The following is an 8,425-nucleotide window of genomic DNA, read 5'->3' as shown; positions in this document are numbered from 1 at the left end:
GTCAGAGGTAGGCTAATTAACAGCTTACAGTATGCAGATGACACAGCGTTGCTTGTTGAAAGTCTACAGAACTTGAAGCATGTGCTAATAAAGATTAAAAATGGCAGCATTCAGTATGGTTGCAATTCAATGTAAATAAAATCAATATACTCATAACTGTACCAATGGAAAACATTATGATAAATGGAGAGAAGATAAAAGTTGTCAAATATTTCATCTTACTCAGATTAGTCAGTACTCATGGAAGAAGCAGTCAATTACTCAAACACCATATTGCATTGAGAAATTCTGCTGCACAAGACCTCTTTAAGTGTAGAATAGCAAGAATGTTGCTTTGAGGACTTACGTGAGCTGGACCCAATCTTTGGTATTTTCAGTTACCTCATACACATGGAAGGTAGCCCATGAATAAGGAAGTCCAAGGAAGAATTCATGTGTTTGACTGATGTTGCCAGTGAAGAATTTTTGAAGCACCATGGACTATCTATCCAACGACCAAGAAAACAAACAAATCTGTCATGTAATAACTGCAGCTTCTTAGAAGACAGTTTGGCAAACCATTGTCTCACGGACTTTGGATATGTTATTATTAGGAGCGATCAGTTCCTGGAAAAAGTTATCATGTTTGATAAAGTAGATGAACAATGAAAAAGAGGAAATCTGTGGAAGCAATGGATTGACACAGTGACGGCAGCAATGAGCTCAAACCTATGAACGATTGTTAGGGAAGGTCAGGCCCAGGCAGTGCTCCATTCTGTTGTACGTGGGGATGCCAGACACCCGAACCGACCTGACAGCACCTACCAGCAATACGTTCCTTAAGACAAATTCTGGATAAAGGGTGAGAAAGGGAAGGAGAAAGGACCCTGGTTGCTAAGGTTAGTGCAAAATCAGAAAGCAGAGACTAACAGTGTTGATGGAAAAAGAAAGTCCTATGTGTCCTTCCATTGTTTTGCATTGGCTACGGGGAGGGGTGCCTTCATCAAGAGCTGCCCCCACAGGCAAGAAGGAAAACCAACCAGATGCTGAGTCTGAGCGGGGCATTACTTCTATGATCACCACCCAAAGTAAATCCAGGGTCAAGTTCTTGGAGTAATTCAGGGAACACAGCCTTATAATTGTTTCTGTAGATATGGATAGAGTGGTTTATAATATAATTTGAAAGTTTTTTCCTGATTATAAAAGTAAATTCTGTAAAATATTTAGAAAAAGACAAGTAAAGAAATAGAAATATCACAATACTTATGCTAGAAATCACTATTATTGTTTCTATTTATTTTCTGATTGATACACACAGACATACCCACATACATATGAGCTCATATTTCATATATTACTGTACCATATTGTTATACTATAATACATGACACTTCTTATGTTGGTGGCATTCATGTTCTAATTTTTTATATTAGCTCTAACAAAAGGATAAAAATGCTTTTACATTAATTTCTGTTTATATTTTTGGAAACTCTTTAGAAACTACATTTCTTGGTTAGAGTTATTAGGCACTTTGAGACCAATAGTGGCAACAGCACATTAGTTTCATAACTTTATGAGCAAAATATTTATATATATACATATATATTTTAAATCCTTGGCAGGGATTTGAAGGCAAAGAATATCAATTCCCTCTTTGCCCTCTACCTCTCAACTCCATCCTTGATTCTGAAATTAACTAATTTTAACATAAAAGAGAAAGGAACCTTTAATGACAACCAGGATTAGAAAGAAAATAGCTACATCAAGAATTTGTGCTAGAACATGACTGAAGAGCAGTATTTTAAAAATACTCAGAAAATATCGGTTTTATCAGTTTCTTACATTATTAGCAAGTATCAAGTAACACTAAGGAAAAAAGTTATCAAGTCCTTTTTATCACATTATAGTATGAGAGAGAGAGAGAGAGAGAATGGAGTTGGAAGGAAGGAGAGAGGGAGAGGAGAGTGGAAAGGAGGGAGAGAAGAGGAAAGGAAAAGAGCAAAAGAAAGAAATGAAGACAGTCAACATCTTCAAATCCAATTGGGAAATAAGTGGAAGATAAATTCCAAGGAAGCCAATACATAATTCTGAATATGTTATTTTCACATTTTATGCTAGTTCAGAATCCTCATTTTTATTAGGAGATCCAAATATTGAAAAACTTAATCATACTGATGTTTTACTATGAGGATAATTATTCTTAGTCTATAACACTATTCAGAATCGTGCTCATTGTTTTTATTTATACTTTTTGCTTATACATCTAATATGAAGAAGATACTTTTTGAGAGAAAAGTGGGTGAGGGGAGACGTTGGACAGTGTAAGATATTACAAAATAATAATTTATAAATTATCAAGGGCTCATGAGGGAGGTGGGAGTGGGGAATTAAATTTTCCATAAGGCCAGAATAGAAATGCATTTCAGAGATGTAACACTGAATTGCACATTACTCTTCTTTCTGTCCTGTGGAGGCATGGCAGCTATTCAGAAGAGGGACAGTGCAAAGGGAGACTTCCCACACTGCAAGAAAACCATCCTCGCTCATATTCCACTGAAGACAGTTTCATTTATGTTAGTTGTTCTCAATCTTGCTCAATTGGCAAAACACCTAGAAGTGGTGCTCTGAGAAGAATTTTATGAAATATTGATACACTTAATTCCATTTACAAACTAAGAACCCTTAACAAGCAGAAAACATCACTCTCTCATAAGCTGCAATGTGAAATTATGATCACATATGCCAGTGAACCAAGGATTATTTTATGTTTCTCTGGGCAGATTAATATAGTATTTAATAGTTTGCCTTTTAATTTGTTTGGACTCACTAAAGCAAAACTCTCAAAAGATGTCAAAGATTTAAGACAGCCTTTTCTCATGGAAAATGTTTTACATTGAGAAAATTCTGTTCACTGAAATGTCTTTTCTATGTCAACTTCAATATAAACAACTACCATTATTTGATTTCAGCAATGCTAGCCTTGCTTGAGAACTACTAATTTGTTCTATTAACCTTCTTTTTTAAAATACAAACATTCCCGTAGAGGTTAAACTGGGCACCACTTACATCTTAGTGTACATTACTTTAATCAGATAATCACCTAATGTCTAGTTATCTGTTTGCTGGCTTTTAGTCTATAATTGTGGTTTTCAAACTAATAAATTTTAGCTGTAGATTCCTTAGCTTCAAATATGAATATTAATTGCTTCCCCAGTAGTCTAGGCCTACAACCCCCCAGGATCATCATTATCTTCCTCTCCTTCACCTTTATCCATTGGTTTTGACTCTTTCATGTTTTATGACAAGCCATTCCAATACTTAGCGGCTTAAGAGAGCAACATTCATTGAGTATGCTTCCATCTCAAATTTAAGCTTTCAATTAATCTGAAATTTGAGCAGGGTGTGGAGATGACAGCATGTCTCTACAATATGTGGAGTTCTCTGGGAAGCTCTACTGAAGTTTGGAGTGTCTACTTCTGGCATGGCTGCCTCATATGGCTGGTAAGTTGGTGCAGGCTCTTGGTTGGGGAACATGATTTTTTCTGGCACCAACCTTATTGATTCACAAGAGCATTTCTTCACAAATCTATTTTAAATGTGATCATAATTGTGATTTGAAGTAGGCCATATCTATTGTATACAAGTCAATTCTTACTTATATAGAACTTATATAAGATTAGAAGAATCATCCCATAAGGTTTCTAAAAGATGCAAATCTTTATGAATGCAGACGCCACATCTTTCTCATGTGGAGAAGTTGGTAAGTCCCAACCTCTGACTTTTCAGATAGTGTATAAGCATGGAATCACCAGAAATCCTTTGAAATTGGCCATTTGGGTGCATTTACACTTTTAAATTGGCAAGTGATACAAGCAGGGTTCACCCCTCCCCAGCTGGTGGTGCTATATTTCAGAGCATATCAATGGCTGAGACAGGGATACTACAAATAGATGTTGGGTTTTTACTGTTATCCATAACCTTCTGAGGGCTCATATTTTAAGCTCTAAAACAATTCCCCCCATTGATCTTGTATTTCATTATTTACAGTCCTTGGATCACACAGGCTGATGTGCTTCTTCTGTGTGTGCTTATTTGACATCTCGCTTAGATGGCTGCTTGTTTTAAGACAAGCTTTTAAGACCTCAGACACTATTCTTTCTAGCCCGGCACTATCTGATTTCTTCACCACACTTGGCTATAGCACCCATATCCTCAATGATCCCTTCCTGAAGGTAAGTATTGAGTAAGGCCACATCATAAGAAATCATTGGTCTTAGGTTAGGGCTTAAGGTTTAGAGTGAGCTCAAAATCCATCCATATATCTAAGGTTTATATATATCCTGTTTCCATGGTAGTGGCAGCATTACCTGCTTTTGGCTAGATAATATAAGTAACCTCCATTGATACTGTAAATCTTTACAAGAATAGGAAGTCACGTCTTTTTCCTACGGAGTGGCTAGTGGTTTGGAACTGCTGACCTTGCTATGCTACCAGGGCTCTTATTGAAAAAGTGATAAATTCTGGGTAACTATGTTAGATCACCAATATTATGGACATTTTATTTTTGACAACGGAATCTGCCATATCATTCTATCCAAGCAATTAGCCACAGATCTCTCAACATGTCATGGAAATCTACAGGGATAATTTTCATAAGTTGAGGAAGGATGTCAGACCTTAAAAATTTGGTTGAATTGTGCAAGCAAAGCCAAGGAACTGCCAATGAGCAAAACATGTTAAAAAAATCACGCTGCTTGAAGTAATGAGAGTATTAAAGTTAGCTAAATATGTTATGATACAATTCTAGGTGACTTCTGTATTCATTTTATTTTGTCATGTAATCAGTTACCGCAAACTTAGCATCTCAAAACAATACAACTGTATCATCTTACAGTTTCTCTGTAGATAGCCTGGCGTGTGTTAGGACTGGGTTCTTTGTTTGGGATCTCATAAGAATAAAATTACCAGTTGGTTAGATCCTCATTTGGAGGCAAATATGGAAACAGATGTTTCCAAGCTGTTTCAAGCTGAGGGTTGGATTAAAATCTGTGTGGTTGTAGGACTGAGATCCTGTTGTCCTGTTAGCAGCTAAAGGGGAAACTGCTTTCAACTATCCGAGACTGTGCTCAGATCCTTGACACATGGAGAATCTCCCTCAAGTTGAATCACTCTCAATCTGAGAATCTCTCTGACTTTCCTTTTGTGTGACCAGTTGGAGAAATCCTCCTGTTTCTTAAAAGGAATTTGTGCTCAGATAACCTTCCTCTGCCCCAGGTTCTCTTAAGCTCAACCCTGCCATCTCACACAACCTAAGCATGGAGTAAAACACATCAAATTCAGAGTCCTGAGAGTTATTGGGGCAGGGGGTGTGAGTGGAAAAAATCCTTGTGCCATCTTAGATTTCTGCCTACCCCACCGGAAGGGCAGACTAAAGATTCTGTCCTCTGAGTCGTTAATGACACATTCCCAGGGGGAAGAATGCCATTTAAATGATCGAAGGCCCAGTTTCCTTATGAGGAAAAAAGGATAATATCAATATTCCTAACTTCTCTATCTGCAGGGCTCTTGTGAAACTCAAGAGGATTAATGAATGTGAAGATGTTTTGAAATTTCAATGGTCTGTTGATTTTGTGTAGAAGAGGCTCCACTTCTCACAATCATATCATTATCTTCTATCAGTTTTCAGTTCTGATTCCATAAGATTCCAACTTTCTTTGTCCTTCCAGCAAACTAACCTTCCCTGAGGTAACATTTCATCCTTTTGTCTTTTCTTATGTTCTTTTGTATATTTTTGTATTTATTTTGGAAAATGACTACAATTTAGCGTAGTTATTTCTGCATATCTATTATTTCCCTTTTGGCCTGAGAACTTCTTGAGGGCCTTTGCATTGCTCAAGAACCAGTTACAATCCTAGCATAATGCCTCATACACAATATGGGCTCCTTAAATATTTAATTGAAGAATGAATGAAGACTAAGTTGCTGGAATAGCAAATAGCATTAGAGTGGTTCTTAAATGAAAGAACAAATTTATAATGAGATTTTTTTATTACTATATATTTACACCTATATATATGGATATATATAAAACATAGAAGACACTTCGCTGAACTCTGCTGAAGGAAATACTTTGACTCATAAACATAAACTTTGAACCTAACAATTTTCATCAGGCGACTGACCACCAGATACTGAGAACTCATTGATGGCTGCAACCCTGCCGCTCTCTGGCTGTGGTACCGTGTCTGCTATCAAGCTTATTAAATATTGAATGGGTCAATACCTACATGAATGAATAGATGTTGACCCTGGAGGGTCCCCTGGGAAAAGGATGCTCTCAGATCCAATCCCATGGCTGTATACTGGCTTCACCTAGTGACTGGTCTCCAAGATACACAAGAAGTGTTACAATCACATCTCAGGTGTGTGACCACGGACAGCCACGAATCCCCCGTTCCTGAAAAGTGAGGGGAACTTCTTTCATAGGCGCTCAGCCCCACTACCGGCAGAACCCGTGCTGACTCTCCAGGCGATCCCTCCTCCGACAGAGACAGGGCTAACTTTTTGTCCGGGGCAACCTGGATAAAACAGAGACAGTGTCCAAAGGCAGCTTAGAAATCGCAGCTCTGCACCATCTGTAATAAAGTGAAGATCCAGTAACGGTGGTGGAGAAGTGATTAAAAATAGCAGGGTTGTATGCTCATCTCTAATGCATTTAATGTAACAATAGATTTTTTCCATTGTCGTCAAATGAAGGGAAAGTAGGAGGATCTAATTCTATCTCTAGATTCCTTAATAAGTACTTCATTGTCAGTAAAATCATTTACATTGTTCAATCTACAAATAACAGAACAGAATGGGCCGTGGTCTGTACATTCACAGAGAACTGGAGGCTGTGAAGGGACTTCAGACTCCGTGGCGGGGTGAAATTGCACCCAGAAAGGAGGCTGGCGAAAAACTGCTTCTTATTCTGAAACGAAGTACGTCACTGCGGTGGAATCAGGGCGGTAGTGTTTCGGTGAGATTGAATTGACAAATGCTTCACTTTAGCCACCTCCTCACACCTCCATTAATGTGTGATTTTGTGGCAGACTTTGGAGATGAGGTTGTTCTCCTGTATAGGTTTCTTGTCAGTATGAATGAAGACCGTTAGCAAGACTGCATTAACTCCCGTGGCCTGTAGGCGGAGCTTTTGCTCTAGATTGAACCACCTGCAGGTTACAGGAAAACTACTTTCTGGACTGATGTCAGCTCTGGCCAGGGAGTGTGCAGGGGTGTGAAATCTCTACACTCCTTATGCTACCTAATTGAAGAGCTCCAACACCCATGTCCGCACGCCAAATTCACACATCCTCAGAATTTGCTAATCATCCATTCATGTTCTATGGAGCAGCCTGATATATAAATTTTAAATACCACCCCCCCCACCCCGTATTTTCACATTTTTACTTAACTTCCCCTGCTTTCTTTCTGAAAGCCCTAAAACTGTCAAGTTTAGGAAGTTTTAAAATAACTATAAGGGTCCATGGGTTTGTGGATGGCTGGAAGAGGGAAATAATTAGAGAATTATGTAAATTCAGTTATTTTTTCTTAGAGATACATATTTCTAGTCATATTGCTTTAAAATTATAAAAAGGCACAGAGAACACTGTCTCTATACACAGTGCACACGCACAAAACGAACGCAAAGTCATACAGGAGGTGTCTGACCCCACCTGTGCGTCAGATTCTGGTCTCAACAATCACAAGGCCGGCGTTTCAATGATATCCATTAAGGCCACACATGGCAGTGCCTGTGTGCTGAGGCAGGGTTCCTTCAGAGGTGGTAGAGAATATACACATGTGTGTGTGTATGTGTGTGTATGTGTTTCATGATGAAAACATATTCAATTTATGTACTGCCCCATCTTCACTAGTCACATGCATTTTCAATGAAATGTAAGAGAAGGGAAAGTAAATAAAATGGCCAATTCACTACTTCAGTTCCACTAGTTCCATTTCAAACGATCAATAACCACATGAAGCTCGTGACTACTATATTGGAAAGTGTCGCTATAAAACATGTCCATTATCATCGAAAGCTCTGCTGGACAATACTGATGTAGACAAAGATAAAAAGAAATAAGGGATAAGAATAAGATGAGGAAAAATTTAATATCGAGGGTTAGGAATCCAACTTTGAGAGAACACAACTGTGGGAGAAAGAATGAGAGGGAGAGAGAGAGCTATATAAAAGCACAGATGGCACACACACACACACACACACACACACACACACACACACAGAGCAAAACTCAGCACCAGTCCTTAAGAACTGCAGTCTAATGGCGGGGGTGGAGGGATATGGCACTGGGGAAGCTTTTAGAGATATTCAGAATTTATAGAGCAGTAAGATTCCACTAATCATGGTTTTTAAAAGCACACGGGAATTTTTCCTACTATAAGC

This window comes from Echinops telfairi, unplaced genomic scaffold (assembly GCF_000313985.2).
Source record: "Echinops telfairi isolate 266 unplaced genomic scaffold, ASM31398v2 ScPeMD7_6;HRSCAF=24_0, whole genome shotgun sequence".
Taxonomy (NCBI): domain Eukaryota; kingdom Metazoa; phylum Chordata; class Mammalia; order Afrosoricida; family Tenrecidae; genus Echinops; species Echinops telfairi.
Note: the sequence above shows the minus strand (reverse complement) of the source record.